This window comes from Tamandua tetradactyla, chromosome 6 (genome assembly GCF_023851605.1).
Source record: "Tamandua tetradactyla isolate mTamTet1 chromosome 6, mTamTet1.pri, whole genome shotgun sequence".
NCBI lineage: Eukaryota > Metazoa > Chordata > Mammalia > Pilosa > Myrmecophagidae > Tamandua > Tamandua tetradactyla.
The window spans coordinates 145,689,254-145,707,578 of NC_135332.1; positions in this window are offsets into that span (position 1 = coordinate 145,689,254).

Below are 18,325 nucleotides of genomic sequence, written 5' to 3' on the forward strand. Positions count from 1 at the left end.
TTTTGTAGAATGCTTATTTACTTTTGATACAGACTTTCACAGACCTCTCTCATTTTAAGCCTCATAACAAGTAAGCTTGTTTTCTCTGCGAGAGACTGGGAAATGGAGGCACATCATGGTTCAGCCGCTCGCACAGTTCCCATGCTAATAAGTAGCAGATCTGGGATTCAAATCCGAGTCCAAGGCCAGGCGCCATCCACTACATTTCTCAGGTCAAGGGCAAACAGCAATATCCCTATTAGCACCCAATCCTCACCCACGCAGAAGAGTTCAGGGAATTGAAGTGGGTTGAACGGAAAGTCAATAAGACATTTGCCCATATCAAAGTAACAGCTCAACTCTAGTTTAAAAGAACTGAATTCTGAGACAATGGGGAAATAGGAATATGAATTATTATGGTTAGATGATAAAGCATGATAGTTAGGTTTATAAAAGAGTCCTTATCAGTTAAAGGTTGCTCTCTGTAGTATTTATAGGTAAAATGACATGTCTGAACTTTGCTTTAAAATCTCTACCTCCATTCCCCAAAGCCATGAAGAGAGATGACATAAGATTGACAACCTGTTGATAATTGTTGAAGTGGGTGAAAAGGTACATGGTGTTTCACTTTATGATTCTTTCTACTTTTTGCATATGTTTACAGTTTTCCATGATTAAGCATAAAGAAAAAAAGAACTGTGGCCTTGGGTACCAGGACAAATATCCTCTGAGTGTCCTTCCTCTGGGCACGTCAATGAAAGGAGATCCTCCCGGACCATTTCCCTGTCTGAGAGCAGAGTGCTGTCCCCGGAAGCTCAAGTCTGGGGAAGACGGGTGCAGCGCGCTTGTCCTGGTGAGCATTTCAAACCGGCGGGGGGGTGGAATCTCCAGTTTGTTTGAAAGAGAAGCTAGAAAATGCTCAGGGGGACAGCCAAGCAGCATCTGTCATCACCTCCCTGTCTGGCACCAGCCGAGATGGGACCCCTGTGCCCCAAGGAAGACAAACAGAACCAGATGAGGAACCGGGACTGGAATCTATCAGGCTGGGAAAGCACAGCTGCGCCCACTCATCGGTTCCAGAATCTATTTCTAAGATCTTTCCCTCTTGATGAATTCCAGAGGACAAAGGGGAGAGGCAGGGAGTTCAGGTTCAAGGTCAAAAGAGGTGGGGTGAGGGAAAAGCAGCTCAGGGCAGTCACCTGAATTTATTCAGGGGACAAAATGGGAGTGCTCCCTCTCCTGAGGGAGAGATGGTAGGATTTGGTCCCCTGCCCCCAAGCAGGCACCGAGGGAACTCAGGTGGGGCGGGCCGGGCGGCAGGCGGCGTCCCCTATTGTCAGGCAAGAAGGGAGCCGTGGCGTTTTCTGGCTTGCCGAAGGAGCTCTGCGGGCCGGCCTCCCTGGATTTCGGTCCGCTGCAACCTCCCTGACATTTTTTTGCTCTTCTCTTGAGTAGATCGAGCACTTTTCATTCAGCTGCAGGGTCATTCCCTAACAAGGGGCACGGGTTCCTGCTTGGATGTGTGGCTGCACATTAGAATCATCTGGGAACCTTGCCCCTGACCAGTTAAATCAGGATCCCTGGGGGCTGCGCCCAGGGGGCAGTAATTGAAACGCCACAGGTGGTTCCGACGTGCAGTTGAGGTGGGAGCCACTCACTTAGAACCACCCGGAACGGCTTTCCCCAACCACCATGTCTAAAATAGTCTTTGTCTTCAGAGTACCAACTGGTAATAGAGTTACTGATACTTTTTCCTTTTCTTTTTTTCTAAATGCTTAATTAAGAAAGTTCTGCGCGGGCACGGGCATCATCTAATCATCTGCTTTGCTCACGGCCAGAGACCCAGCGCCTAGAACCGTGCCGGCCCCAGAGTAGGCACCCACTGTAGGTTGCAGTTTTTACACATTTCACGATGCACTCACAGGCTTGTGGTGGACGAATAATATAACGTCCGTGAGAGGGCAGACGGCTGGTCAGGTGGAGCCTGACCCTAACCCTGGGCTCTGCAAGGGAGAGGGCCGCGTGTAGGGGGAGGGGCGGCGGTCAGGAGCCGGTCATCGCCCCACAGAGCACGGGCCACAGCGCCATCTGCTGGGCAGAACGTAAAACTCTGTTTATTCTAAAATCCAGGAGGGGTGCTTCAGCACAGCCCTGTCTGCCTGGATAATAGCAGCAGGTCAGCGGCACCCTGGACACGTCGGCTAGTTAGGTGTTACATCATCGTGCATGCGAGCGTGAGTGTGTGCACATGTGTGTGCGATTGACATTTTACCTAATGAACAAGTGCAAAACCAAATCCTACCCCACTTTTAGGACCAATCCCAGCAGTGAGGAATCTCTGGGTTTGGGTCAGAGAAATCCAGCCCCAGGAATCTTAAACTAAAAAATACTCGAACAGATTAAAATTGCCAAGCCGGAATTCAGTGGGAAATCCTGCTCTGTCTCTCTCTCGGCATGTGTTGCTCTGGAGCCAGGCGGAGATGACCACATAATGGTCTGATTTGTAGGCTTTGATCAGTTTCCTGGAACTAACACGACAGAGGGCCCAGCTGTTGGGAGAGCCATTCCAAGTATTTAAGTGGGCTTCCAAAAGCTTACCTTATGTGCATTAAACTTTAGACTGATTCACTATTTTTATACTGCAACCTCATCTTTAGAATGAAAGCTACACGCACACACACAATTTAATATATTTAGAAGCTTCTTTTAGACCCTTACAAGAATATTGTGTTCTCTTTCCTCTTAAAGAAAATCTCAGAGAAGGTCAGGAATGACACCCTGGAAGAACTGAGGTTATTCAACCTGAAAAGTACAAAAGTTAATCTGTTAATCTAATAGGATCTTCAAATAAGGAGCAAGCCTTGGTTAGGTGGAAATAGGGCTAAAACATGTGCTAGTGAGTCATATCACCAGGGTGTCTGCTCTATGGACATTATGCTATACTGTGATATACCCAGTCTGTGATAGCAAGTCATGTTTCAGCGGCATTCTAAGATCTACCCAGAATGGTTACACCAGATACGGCTGCCAGCTGTTCTCCAAATTGCAGAGGGTATAACAAAGAAAATCAGCTCAAAATATGGCTGAAGGAATTAAATTAGACATCAGAAAAAGATTTCCTGACAGTGAATTATTAGATTTAGACCAAGTTACCAAGAGAGGCTGTGAAATGCCTTTTCCTGAGAGTCTTTTCCAGACAGGACAGAGTCTCATCTAACATTTCTGGGACCTGAGACTCTTCAGAATTTGAAGCAATGGAGAAAATAGGTACACTCTCTGCTCACTCAGCAAATATTGAGTGCCAGAGCTATGTCAGGCCCAGGCCTGGTCCTGCCCCTGGGGAGGGATGGGGGCAGCTGGGAATGCTGCAAATATGCACTAAATACCCTGGGAGAGGTGCTTCTCACAGGGGTGACCAGGGGTCCTTGAGTCGAGCCTTCAAATAATGGGTGGAATTTTGTTTGATGGGACAGCTGGGAGGGAAGGAGAGTGGGTGCAGCTAGGCAAGGCCACACCAGGAATACATGAGTCAAGTTCCAAGGAAGGTGGGTCATTTGGGCTGGAGCAGAGGGTGTGGGGAGGGAGGTAGTGATAGATGAATGGGGAAAGGTGGTAGGGGGTGGCCTCATATGCAGTGCTGAGGAATTTGGACTTCATTCTGGAAGCAACAGGAGCCCTTCAAGATTCCAGTGGTCAGGAAGAAATGTATGGCTTACATATATTCTAACTCCATGTTTTATACTGCAGGGGTTCCCTCTGAGTTCTGCGAATTTAGGAAAAGATAAGGGGGAGGTTGCTGACGCCTCCCTCAGCAGAATAATAATAAAAAAACAACAACTGTAAATGAGAGGATGCCCCGTTCCACAAACATGCTTGAAATCCATCTCTGGAGGCATAACCTAAGCAGCATTCATTGCCTTAAAGTATCATAGGTGAATTTCCATTTTGTTATATCTTATACAGATAATATATCTGCTATTCTAGAGATGAAGTGGTCTATATAAACCTCTTGCTATTTTTCTAGGAATAATAACCTGCCTTAGTATTTTGAGCATATAGTGTATCTAACTTATTTTAGATTTTTTACCTATATTCTCTTTGCTCCCTCTGCTAGGCCTAGTGCTATTTTTGAGGAATTTGTAAACTGAAATTCTTCCAGTATTTCTGCTATGAGAGTAGTAAAACGGTTGAAGTTGGGCTCTTGAGTCAGAATTCCTGGATTTGTATCCTGAAAGTGTGTTGACCTTCAGCAAATTACTTACCCCCATCAGGCTCAGTTTCCTCTACTGTAAAATGGAGATCATAACAGGACTTACTACCACATGGAGTTATGAAGAGCAAGGGACTTAGTGCATGTAAAGTAAGCCCAGGAAATGCTCTGTTCATCATTACGTCCTGGACTTGGGTAGAAGTTGGTCTCTCTTTAACTCCACCCCTGGCTCTCAGCTCCCTGGGTTCTCTCATTCTTCCAACAAGAACTCTGGCTCCTGCCACCTTATGACCCTCACGTCTTACCCTCTCCATTTACACTCTCAACCTGATCCTGCCAAGCTATGAGTCCCTTCGCACCTCGTGCTCTTTCAGGCTTCAGTGCCTTTGCACGTGGTATTCTCAGGACTTTCTGTCTGTCTTATTCACATTTCTATTGTGTCTAGCACACTGGTGGGTAATCACTTCTTTTTTTTTAACATGGGCAGGCACCGGAAATCGAACCCGGGTCCTCTGGCATGGCAGGCAAGCGTCCTTGCCTGCTGAGCAACCGTGGCCCGCCCTAATCACTTCTTTACATGCCCATCTTCCCCACTGCACGGTGATCCCTCTGGAGGTGAGGTAATCCCTCATCTTCATCTCTGGGTTGCCAACATCAACGAGACCTGAGACAGAGCAGACACTTAATAAAGTTTTGCTCAACCAAACAAAATCATCTAAGCAGATTCAAAGTCCAGCTTGCACCCCTGGGCATGTAAAACTTGCTGTCTCATGTGCTCCACAAGCAGTGTTCCCAGAAGCTCGTGGCTTTGGTGGGGGATCCATGGGTCCATAAGTGACAGGCCCAGTAGCAGCTGAAGAACGAGATAAATAAGCACAAATACTGTCCAGCTGGTAACTACCAGACACAAGTTCTGAGCTTCAAGTTCACCCATCTTTGGTAAGGGCAGCAAATGGCCTGGATTTAAAGAGGGAGGTAGAGACAGGATGGACAGGGCAGGGCTGGAGAGCATTCCAGGATAAGGGCAGTCCCTGGAGAAACACGCATGTTCCAGAGGCAGGACACACCTGCCCTGTGCCAGGCACCACTGGTCTTTGAGAAGAGACAGGAGTGGGACTTCATAGTGAGAATCAGGTGGGAAAGACCACCAGGGGTTCTTGAGGAAGGAAACCTCATGATACATGCCTTATTCTGCTAGTTTTTATGTTCTTTTAATGTGAGCCTTTAATACTTATTTATGGAATGAATAAAGGAATAAGTAATTTCCTTCCCAGAAGGAAATAAGATGTAGAATAAAGAAGATGGGCTCTGGAGTTTGAATCCTGGATCCACTAAGTCTGTGACTTTGTTTCCATCCATACCTTCCTCATCTGTGGATTGATTTTAGGGAGGGCACAACTGTACTGAAGTATAATTTTCATGCAACAAAAATTGACCAGCTTTAGGTGTTCAATTTGATGATGTTTGTATATATGTATATAGTCATAGTATATATACATATATATATACTATGTACATATGCTGACTTATGTCACCAGCCCCACAACTAAGATATTTAACATTTTAATCACCCCCCACAATTTCCTTATGCACCTTTGCAGTCAATCCCTCCCCTCCCCTCTGACCTCCAGTATCCACTAATCTGCTTTCTACTACCATAATTTTTCTAGAATTCCATACAAATGGAACTCTACAGTGTATAATCCTTATGTCTGATTTTTTTCACTTAGCATAATGCTTTTGAAACTCTTCCATGTTGTTGCTATTATCAAGAGTTCAATCCTGGGCGGGCCGCGGTGGCTCAGCGGGCAAGAGTGCTTGCCTGCCGTGCCGGAGGACCCCGGTTCGATTCCCGGCCCCAGCCCATGTAAAAAACAAACAAACAAACAAAATATAATAAAACAAGAAAATGTTTAAAAATGTTTCCCTTTCTTCCATCCTTCCTTCCTTCTCTGTCTTTCCTTCCTTTAAAAAAAAAAAAAAAAAAAAAAAAGAGTTCAATCCTTTTTATTGCTGAGTAGCTTTCTATTTTATGACTGTTCTAAAACATGTTTATCCATTCACCAGATGATGGACATTTAGATTGGTTCCAGTTTGGGGCTATTATGAATAGAGCTATTCTGAACATTTGTGTAAAAATCTTTGGTTAGACATGTTTTCATTCCTCTTGGGTAAATACCTAAGAGTAAAATTGCTGGGTATATGGCAAATAGATGTTTAACTTTATAAAAAAACTACCAATCTGTTTTCCTGATGGCTGAACCATTTTGTATTCCCACCAGCAATGTATTAGAGTGCCATTTGCTCCAGAGCCTGGCCAATATTTGTGTATCTTTTAAAATTGTAGCAATTTTAGTGGGTGTGTAGTGGTTATTTATTGTGGTTTTAATTTCATTTTTCTAAAAACTAATGTTAAGCACTTTTTTATATGCTTAATAACCATTTGTATATCTTTGTTGGAGAAAGTGTTCAAATATTTTGCCCTTTTTGGGGGGAGGGGTGGGGTGCATGGACCAGGAATCAAACTCGGGTCTCCCACGTGGCCGGCAAGCATTCTACCACTGAACCACCCAAGCACCCTTGCCCATTTTTTTTTAATTGGGTAGTTTGTCTTCTCAATATTTATTTATAGGCGTTCTTTATTTATTCTGGAGGCAACTTCTTTATCCAACTTCTCAAATATTTCCTACTAGTCTGTGTCTTGTCTTCATTTTTTAAGTGTCTTTTAAAAAACAAAATTTGTAAATTTTATTAATTTTTAAAGTTCAATTTGTTAATTTTTTTTTCTTTTATGGTTGACTCATGGTACTTATGTGTCCTATTTAAGCAATTTCTCCACAACTCAAGACCACTAAGATTTTCTCCTAGAAGTTTTATCCTTAGGTCTATGATCCATTTAGAAAAAAAATTTATATATGGTGTGAGATAAGGGGCAAAATTCATTTTCTTCATATGCATAACCAATTGTTCTAGCATCATTTGTTGAAAGACTATCCTTTCCCCATTGAAGTGCCTTAGCATCTTTGTAAAAAAATCAAGTGACCTTATATGTGTGAGTCTATTTTGGACTCTCTTCTGTTCCATTGATCTGTATTTCTATCTTTACACCAGAACCGCTCTCTCTTTTTCTTGAGTGCAATTTTATTGAGATATATTATATATTCACATACAATATAATCATCTAATCTGCACAGTGGTTCACAGTATCATCATATAGCTGTGCATTCATCACAATCGATTTTTGAACATTTTCATTACTCAGAAAAAAAAAAATAAGGGTAAAAATACAAAAGAATACCTAAACATCCTATTCCCCAATCCTACCTATTGTTTGTTTATTGTCTCTTTTTTTTTTTTAATTCATCTGTCCGTACACTGGATAAAGGGAGTGTTGGTCACAAGGTTTTCACAGCCACACAGTCACCCCTTAAAAGCTCTATAGTTATTCAATCATCTTCAAGAATCAGGGCTTCAAGATATCAAGAAAGAGTTTCAGGTATATCCGTGTAGCTACTCCAATACCCCCCAAACAGAAAAGAGATATCTGTATACTGCAGAAGAATAAACTCCAGAATGATCTCTCATTCATTTTGAAATTTCTCAGCCACAGAAACTTTGTTTCACTTCTCTTTCCCCTTTTGGTCAAGCAGAACGATTCTCTCTTGATTGCAGTAGCTTTATAGCAATCCTTGAGATCAGGTAGTAAAACTCCTCAATGTGGTGGCAGCTAGGCTCTCCCCAGTCCCCAAGGAATGTGCCCCACCCTCTCCATGGCCCTGAGGTGACACAGCTCTTCTTGAATGAGGCTTAAAGAATATGACTTTTCTGGCTACACAACACTTTCAAACCAGCACATGGACCTTCCAACACAAGACTGAGTAGCAGTGGTGGGAGCAGACCTCCTTGCCTTGTTCCCCATCTCAGAGAAAACATATAGACTTTCACTATTAAGTATGATGTTAGCTGTGATTTTTCATACCTATCATTATTAGGTTGAGGAAATTTCCCTCTATTCCTAGTCTTCTGAGAATTTTTTTTAAGTCATTGATTAATATCGATTTTATCAAATGATTTTTCTTAATCTATTGATATGATCCTGTGTTTTTCATTTTCAATCGTTAATATGGTGAATCACATTGATTTTTTTTTTTCTTGCATGGGCAGGCACTGGGAATCAAACCTGGGTCTCCGGCATGGCAAATGAGAACTTTGCCTGCTGAGCCACCGTGGCCCGCCCCATATTGATTGATTTTTGATTAGTAAATGAGCCTTTCTTTATTGGGATAAACCCCACTTGGTTATGATGTGTTATTTTTCTTGTACACTGCTGGATTTGATTTGCTAAGTATTTTGGCATCTATGTTCATGTGGGATATTAGTCTGTATTTTTCTTTATCTGTAATGTCTTTGCTTTGGTATCGGTTCTGTCTCCTCAGTTATGGAGTGCACTGGGCTCCCCCTGGGTTCCCCCTCCCTGCACCGTGACCTGCAGACTCTCTCCAGGTAGTAAGCTGGAGCAATCGTAGGGTTTACTTTATTGGTTTCGCATCTCTCAGGGACCACTGTCCTTCACTGCCTGATGAAAGCTATTGTGTCATATATTTTGTCTACTTTTTTAGTTTCGGGTGGGAGGGTAAACCCAGTTCCTGTTGCTCATTTTGGAAAAGAGTAAAGTAAATCTTCTGTCTGCTATTAAGATTTTTCTCTTTATCACTGGACTTTAGCATTTGTGCTTTATGTGCCTTGGTGTGGTTTTCTTCATGTTCCTTCTACTTTAGTTTGTTGACATTCTTGGATCTGTGGGTTTATAGTTTCAGCAACTATATTATTTCTTTAAATATATTTTGTCCCTCCCAACTTCTTCTGGTACTCTGATTACATGTAGGCCACGTCACTTTACGTTGTCCCACAGGTCACTGATGATCTGTTCTAATGTATACGTTTTTTCAGTTATCTTTCCTTCTGTTTCATTTTGTATAGTTTCTATTGCTATTTTCAAGTTCACTAATATTTTCTTCTCTAGTGTCTCATCTGCTGTTAATTCCACCCAATGTATATTTCTTTTCAGGTACTTCTAGAAATTCTTGTTAAATACCTTCCATTTCTCTCTTTATCACATTCATATTTTTCTCTAACTTTTGGAACATATAGAGTATATTTAAGATAGCTCACTTAACATCCGTATCTGTTAATTCATTTCTATCATCTGTATCATTTTTGTGTGTTTCTTCTTTGATTGACTTTTCCCTTGGTTATGGGTTATATTTTAATGCTTGCCATGCCTGGTAATTTCTGATTGATTGCACGATAGTTTACATTGTTGCCTGCTGGATATTTAAAAATATTCCTTAAATTTTGTTGGGCTTCATTCTGGGATGCAATTAAATTACTTGGAAAAAGTTTGATCCTTTTAAGGTTTGCTTTTAAGCTTTGTTAGGAGGAAGTGTTCAAAAGGCTTTAACCTGAGACTGATTTAGCCCTACTCTGAGGCAATATCCTTCTTGTGATTAGCCAATCTTCCACATATTTGAAGGATTTTTCACTCTGGCTAGTGTACATGAATTGGTCTCCTCTCACTGAGAGCCCTTAGAATTGTTCTGCCCACTTGTTTCTGGTGGTTCTTTGCCCTGCCTCAGTGGTTTTCTTACATGCATGTGGAAATTAGTAGGCAGCCAAAGATATAGGGAGAACTTTCTGCAGAATTCTAGAGTGCTCTCTTTCTTCTCTCCCTCTCTTTCTCTCTCTCCATCTCTTCACAAGATTTATTTCCCCAAATTCTAGCCATCTTGGCCTCCCTACACTCTGAACCCAGTCTCCTCAACTCAGCAAGGGCATTGGGCCCTGCTCAGCAGTTGTAAACTTGCTCCAAGCCATGAGCTAGGGCACCCAACGGGCTCCAAGCCATGAGCTAGGGCACCCAACGGGCTCCAAGCCATGAGCTAGGGCACCCAACGGGCTCCAAGCCATGATCTGGGGCACCCAACAGTCTCCAAGCCATGAGCTGGGGCACCCAACGGGCTCCAAGCCATGATCTGGGGCACCTAACAGGGTCCAAGCCATGAGCTGGGGCACCCAACGGGCTCCAAGCCATGAGCTAGGGCACCCAACAAGCTCCACTCATTTGTTTCCCTTCTCTCCGTGATTACTGTCCTGCACTGCCTGCTCTTTAATGTCTAAAAAAATGTTGTTTCATATATTCTGTCCAGTTTTCCGGTTGGTTAGGGCAGGAGGGTAAATCCTGTGCCTGGATGGAAGCAGAGCTCCTCTCATGTGTATTTCTCATGTCCGACTGGTGATGTGCTGGGTACCTGAAACATCTAGCACAGCACCTGGCACTAAATAGCTATTCGCGCCTTCACTCTCCTCAGGTCTAAATGGTACAGGAACCATCAGAATCATGAGTAATGGTATGGGGAATGAGTAATAAGAGAAACTATCATCTTTGTGCATTGAAAATATAATTCAATTCCAAAAGCATTTATTGAACACCTGCTGACACCAATTGCTTTCTAAAACAAAACCTTTGCCAATAGTGACGTCAGTGTTATTTTGCCTCATGAGACTTTCATTTCATCCCCTTTTACGCAAAATCAGGGTTTGGTGGTGAAATGGGCTACTTCCTGATGAGATTTACCACTAAAAATTAATCAGAGTAGATTTTTACTAATAATCAGGCTCCTTAGTAAATACATATCTTCTATATCTCTAATAATAACTGACCGGGGAAATGAAAAAGTCCCAAAACATTTTTGTGGAAGATGAAATCTTTTCAGCCTCTCTCTATTCTTTTCTCACTCCAGAATTCCTAATTCTGTCTGTGGGTTCCCAGGTGCAGTGGTTAGTTCCATTAAACTCACCGTGCCTCAGTTTCCTTCCTTACAGTGAACAGTAAGGATGATAATAGCGCCTCTTTCTTGGACTTGTTGGGAATCTTCAGTGACTTACTTTGTACAAAGGACGGGGGACCATGCCATGCATAGAGTCAGGCCTTGACACAGTTAGCTGTGACTGCTGTTATAGTTAATATTGCTGTCTTGTTGCATCATTACTGTTGTATTAGCCAAAATTAGCTCAGCAGGCTGAGCTGGGAAGGAGCCTTATTTTCACTGCACTGTGAACTTCCTGGAGGGAAGAATCTGTATTTATTTATCCTTGTCTCCCTAGTATCCACCCAGTCCAGGGGTAGCAGCGTGCTGTGATAGGTAAGAGTAGGGGTCAGCAAACTTTTTCTGTAAAGGGGCAGATAGTAAATATTTTAGACTTTGCAAACCATGTGGTTTCTCTGCCCTTGTAGTGTGAATGAAGCTAAGGACAGTATGTAAACAAATGGGCAAGGCTGTGTTCCAAGAAATTGTATTTACAAAACAGGCAGAGGGCTGAATTTGGCCATGGGCCTTAGGTTATCTACCCCTGGGTAAGGGTGTTTGTCTGACACCAAACTGCTTAGGTTCAAATTCCAGCTCTGCTACTTACTCTATGACTTTGAAAGAGTTGCTTAGTCTCTCTCATGCTTCAATTTCTTCTTCTATGAATTGAGGGGGATATAAAGTGTATAAAACACTTAGAACAGTGCCTGGTATATAGAAGAGCTAAATAAGTGTTAATTTATTATTACTAGAATGCCTGGCAGATATTTAGTGCTCAATAAATATTGTCTAAATGATGAGTGAATGCTCTCTTTTCATTTAAATCTTACTAATCCTTCAAGTTCAAACTCAAGTTCTCTTCTTTGGGGGATCTTCCCTTTGAAGGGCCATCATCAAACCATCCCTTCCTCACTCTTAGTTTATCTAGAGGTTGCTTTGGGTTCCCCAGAGCACTTTCACCATATAACTTGCCAAGCCCCTGCTGTGTGCCAGGTACTGTTCTGGGTACTGGGAAAACAATAGTAACAAAAGAAACAAACATTCCTGCCCCTGAAATTTACATTCTACTTAGGGAGAAAGCCAATGAACAAAAAAACAAGCTTGGTGTTTTATTTATTGAATGAGTAAATTAATGATGAATACTTTCCATTGTTGCACCCTGTCATTCTCCACATCTAACTCTTCTCCTTTTTTGCGTTGTCTCCCAAAGTAGAATGTAAGTTCCTTGAGGATACTTCTCTGAGCATCAATTCAGGATTATTATGAAGATTAAATTAAACTATATATGAAAGTGTCTGGCCTAGAGCTTGGTGTCTATAGATGTTCAATAGCTATCCGTTGCTTATTTACTAATTCATACTTTTTCCTAATCATTTTATAAATGTTTATTTGCCAGGCACCATGAAATAAATTGACAGACAAGGTTCTCAGACAGATATGACATCAGAGATACTACCCAAGCCTGTCCTCAATGTAGCTGTATGAAATTGCCATATTTTGAAATCTGCAGCTCTGCAGTAAAGTAGTGATATTTTTGTCACAGCCCACTTCAAAGTCCCAGATGGAATGAAGGAGGGATGGAAGTAGAGCTCCATAACCCCCAGGAACTCTTAAGATTTCATCTCCTAAGTGGTATTGCCCATCTGTTTCTGTAACTTCCCTAGCAACAAAGCAAGTAAATCCTAAAATAGTAGCCACCAGCAGTATTTCAGTTCTTTGTATTTCTTGTTAGGGATGAGATCCACGAATGTAGACTTTCATACACAGTAACCCTACTTGAGTTGTCTGTTAGCTGCTCTTCCATATCTGAATTTCCCTTCAGTTTGTCCCTTAAGGGAAAGGTGATCGTAATAAGCCAACATTCACAAATCCCGTGAATGGACATCTATTTTTCCTGCTAGCCCAACCTTCAATACCACTTCTGGAAGTAGCAGCTCCCTTATATTCCTTTGGACCTTTTCCAGTCTCAGACTCCATGTAGGGGGAGGCTGATGCTCCTTGGATAATTGTTTATTTAGGGAATCATTCTGAGTTGTTCTTCCAACTTCAACCCCCCAGATAGTTCTATCTTTGAAGAGTTTTCTGTAAAACTACAGAGAAAACACTGTTCTACATCGCGGTTTGACTGGAAGCTTGGTGGTCAGGCCTGGCGACATGATGAGTGCTTAGACATCAAAACAGTTTTCTTGTCTTAGATGATGTTTTTAAAATCAGAACTTTTGTTTCCACTTTATTATTGTTTTAAATACGGCTCAAGTTTTAGTCACCAGAAGTGCTCAGGAGTGTTTGTTATTCAAATTTCCCGGTGGCCAGAATCCAGACCTTGGGAACTGTGAGTGTTCTATGACAATCATGGAATAAGATGAGTAGATTGAAATAGTAACCCTCCTTTCCTTCATATTGGTCCTAAGGAGCCATCACACAGATTCCCAGGCACATGTAAGGCCCAGATATGACAACTCTATCTCCCATATTTTTCAGTTCTGATTTGTAAAATGCCCCATTGTCCCCATTCACACCCTGTTGACCAGCTGTCTTGATTTTTGGATTGGGATCTAGAGTCACTATAAAACTAGAGCACCTGATTCTTACTTTCATTGTCATCTGAATTCTGATTCCTCTTCCCTGCCTTTCCTTCTCACGCCTCTATCCTGACGACCACCTTAGTGAACAATTTCCGCACTCCTCCCAGATCCCCTGGGATCCCTTTTCTTTTCTGGTGTGCTTTTAAGCCCGCAAAAAGGTGCGCGGAGTGCTGGAAGTGTCTGGGAGTCTCCATCCCTTCCTCCACACCCTGAGACTATCAGCCACTGACTGTCAGGTCCTGGAGCAGGAAGCCCAGCTTAAGTCAGGACAACTCCGGGGGGTTTCCCTCATCCGCAGGTGCCCCGGGGGGCAAGGTAAGGCTGCCTCCATAGGGCCTTTTCTTTTTAGGCTCAATATTAGTTTTTTTAAATGAAATTATCAGAGAATCTGATGTTTATGGCTCCAGGTTATAAAGACACTTTATTCAAAACCATATTTGTTATTTCACGGGTCAAGATGGCGGCTTAACAACGTGCGCATTTTAGTTCATCCTTCAGAACAACTACTAAATAACCAGAAACAGTACAGAACAGCTCCTGGAGCCACAATAGTGACCGGACACACAGTGTAACCCAGTCTGGACCAGCTGGACTGGCTGTGAGCACCCCCCAAAACCGTGAGTTCCCAAAGCTGCAGCAGCCAGCGCCCCTCCCCCACAGGCCGCTTCCCAGAGGGGAAAGGAAAGGACTTTACCAGCAGCAGGGACTGGGCACAATCAAACGCCAATTGTGGAACTAATTAACAAATTCTGACTACTAAAAATAGGCCCCCAGCTTAGGTGAACCTGGTCAAAGCGGAGGTTGCTCATTTTTGCCCCGGCGCCAAGGGGGCAGGACTGACAGAAAAAGGGGGAAAAAAAAAAAAGAAGGAAACAGAGGTTTTTGTGGCTATGTATCTACAAAGGCTTGACTGCCTCTGGATACAGCGGCAGGACTTTTCAGGCTGCAACTGCCCCAGGCATAGGCAGAAGAGAGCTCTTTTGGGGGCTTATCTGGAGCTTGTGCCTTCCCCAGGGGAGGGGCGAAGCCCAACTCAGGTGGAATCCCTCCCTCAAGGAATTCAGACCCCAGGGTTTGGTAATTTGAAGCCATTAAAACCAGCCTACAACTTCTCCTCTGTCTCCACCACACCCCCAGCAGGGAGAGTCTGCCAAAGTTAAAGGTACTGCATCATCTTATGCTGGTGGGACCTGCAGTCAGACAAGCACCACATACTGGGCAGGATAAGAAAAACAGAGTCCAGAGACTTCACAGGAAAGTCTTTCAACCTGCTGGGTCTCACCCTCAGGGAAAACCGACGCAGGTGACTCTTTCCTCCTGATAGGAGGCTAGTTTGGCCTGGGAAAGTCTGACTGGGGTCTATAATATCTAAGTAGACCCTCCTAAGTGTGTGGGGGGGAAAGGCACCACACAAGCAGGGCAAGAAACAAGAAAACAAGAACTAAAAAATTCTCCTCTGTTAAACAAAACTTAAGCTAAAGGTCCAGATAAAGCTGAACGGAATGTCAAAGAACAGATAGACAACAAATTCATCCAGCAAGAAAACCCTAGATAAAAGAAGTGAAAACAAGCTCCAGAATAAACTAATTAAGGTAATTAAATGCCTAGACACCAGCAAAAAATAACAAATCACACTAGGAAAATTGAAGATATGGCCCAGTCAAAGGAACAACGAACAATTCAAATGACATACAGGAGCTGAAACAATTAATTCAGAATGTACAAGCAGACATGGAAAACCTCATCAAAAACCAAATCAATGAATTGAGGGAGGATATAAAGAAGGCAAGGAAAGAACAAAAAGAAGAAACTGAAAGTGTGAAAAAACAAATCACAGAACTTATGGGAATGAAAGACACAGTAGAAGAGATGAAAAAAACAATGGAAACCTACAATGGTAGATTTCGAGAGACAGAACATAGGATTTCTGAACTGGAGGATAGAACATATGAAATATGACAAGAAACAGAAACTATAGGGAAAAAAAATGGAAAAATATGAGCAGGGACTCAGGGAATTGAAAGACAATGTGAAGCGCATGAATATACGTGTTGTGGGTGTCCCAGAAGTAGAAGAGAAGGGAAAAGGAGGAGAAAAACTAATGGAGGAAATTATCACTGAAAATTTCCCAATGCTTATGAAAGACTTAAAATTACAGATCCAAGAAGTGCAGCATACCCCAAAGAGAATAGATCCAAATAGACATACTCCAAGACATTTAATAATCAGAATGTCAGAGGTCAAAGAGAAAGAGAGGATCTTGAAAGCAGCAAGAGAAAAAGCAATCCATCACATACAAGGGAAGCCCAATAAGACTATGCGCAGATCTCTCAGCAGAAACCATGGAGGCGAGAAGACAGTGGGATAATATATTTAAATTATTAAAAGAGAAAAACTGCCAATGAAGAATTCTATATCCAGCAAAATTGTCCTTCAAAAATGAGGGAGAAATTAAAACATTTTCAGACAAAAAATCACTGAGAGAATTTGTGACCAAGAGACCAGCTCTGCAAGAAATACTAAAGGGAACACTAGGGATAGATATGAAGACAGAAGAAAAAAGTGTGAAGAAGAGTGTAGAAAGGAAGACTATGAGTAAAGGTAAAAAGAAGGAAAATTAGATATGACCTATAAAATCCAGAAGGCAAAATAGTAGAAGAAAGTACTATCCATGCAGTAATAACACTGAATGTTAATGGATTAAACTCTCCAATCAAAAGACATAGTCTGGCAGAATGGATTAAAAAACAGGACCCATCTATACGCTGTCTCTACTCAAAGGACAATGGCCAAGGACAAAAATGGACATTTACAACCAATGTTTATAGCAGCATTATTAACGATTACTAAGAGATGGAAACAGCCAAAATGTCCATCAACAGACAGTTGGCTAAACAAACTGTGACATTTACATAAGATGGAATATTGTGCAGCTGTAAGACAGAATAAAGTTATGAAGTATGTAACAACATGGATGACCTTAAGGACATTATGCTGAGTGTGATTAGCCAGAAACAAAAGGACAAATACTGTATGGTCTCACTGATATGAACTGACATTAATGAATAAACTTGGAAAATTTCCTTGGTAACAGAGACCATCAAGAGATAGAAATAGGGTAAGATATTGGGTAATTGGAGCTGAAGGGATACAGATTGTGCAACAGGACTGAATATAAAAACTCAGAAATGCACAGCACAATATTACTAAGTGTAATACAATTATGTTAAAACACTGAATGAAGCTGCATATGAGAATGATAGAGGGAGGAGGGCTGGAGCATAAATGAAATCACAAAGAACAATAGACGATAAAGATTGAGATGGTGTAATCTAGGAATGCTTAGAGTGTATAATGATAGTGACTAAATGAACAAATTTAAAAAATGTTTTTGCATGAGGAAGAACAAAAGAATGTCATTACTGCAGTATGCTGAAAATGGATGGTACTTAATATTTTAAATTTTCAACCAATGTGTGAGACTAAAGTAAAAAATGTTTATTTGGTACAAATCTATACTTTGACTAGTGCATCTCCTAATATAACTTATGTAGATAGTTGACTGAACACCTTAAGTACATGGAATTTTGTATAGGACATGAGATTTTGTTGGTTTGTCCAGAGTGATGCCCCCATGAATCCCAGAGTGATTTGATCAGTGAGTGGAAAAGTATTTGCAAAGTCCCCTTTGGAGAATGGTGAGAACGGGGGAAAACTCAACTTCCCCAAGTTGAATTCTTGATATTCTCACAAGCAATGTGGACAACTAAAGCTATAGGCTGAGCCCCCAGTCTTGGGGGTTGTTCATATGAAACTTAACCCCACAGGGGATAGGTCAAGCCTATTAAAATTAAGCCTAAGGGTCACCCCCAAGAGAACCTCTTTTGTTGCTCAGATGTGGCCTCTCTCTCCAGCCAACACAGCAAGCAGACTCACCACCCTCCCCCTGTCTACATGGGACATGACTACCAGGGGTGTGGATCTTCCTGGCAGTGTGGGACAGAAATCCCAGAATGAGCTGAGATTCAGCATCAAGGTATTGAGAAAAACTCTAGAATGAGCTGAGACCCAGCATCAAGGGATTGAGAAAACCTACTTGACCAAAACGGGGAAGAGTGAAATGAGACAAAGTGTCAATGGCTGACAGATTCCAAACAGAGTCGAGAGGTTATACTGGAGGTTATTCTTATGCATTAAGTAGATATCACCTTGTTATCCAAGATGTAATGGAGAGGCTGGAGGGAACTGCCTGAAAATGTAGAACTGTGTTCCAGCAGCCATGTTTCTTGATGATGATTGTATAATGATATACAATCATTTCACAATGTGACTGTGTGATTGTGAAAACCTTGTGTCTGATGCTCCTTTTATCTACTTTGTCAACAGATGAGAGGAACATATGGAATAAAAATAAATAATAGGGGGAACAAATGTTAAAATAGATTTAGTTTGAAATGCTAGTGACCAATGAAAGGGATCAGTAAGGGGTATGGCCTGTAAATTTTTTTTTTTCTGTTTGTTATATTTTTCTGTTGTCTTTTTATTTCTTTTTCTGAATTGATGCCAATGTTCTGGGAAATGATCATGATGATGAATGTGCAGCTATGTGATGATATTGTGACTTGCTGAGTGTATGTCTTGGGAATGTTTGTTTCTTGTAATTTTTTTAATTAATAAAAAATTAA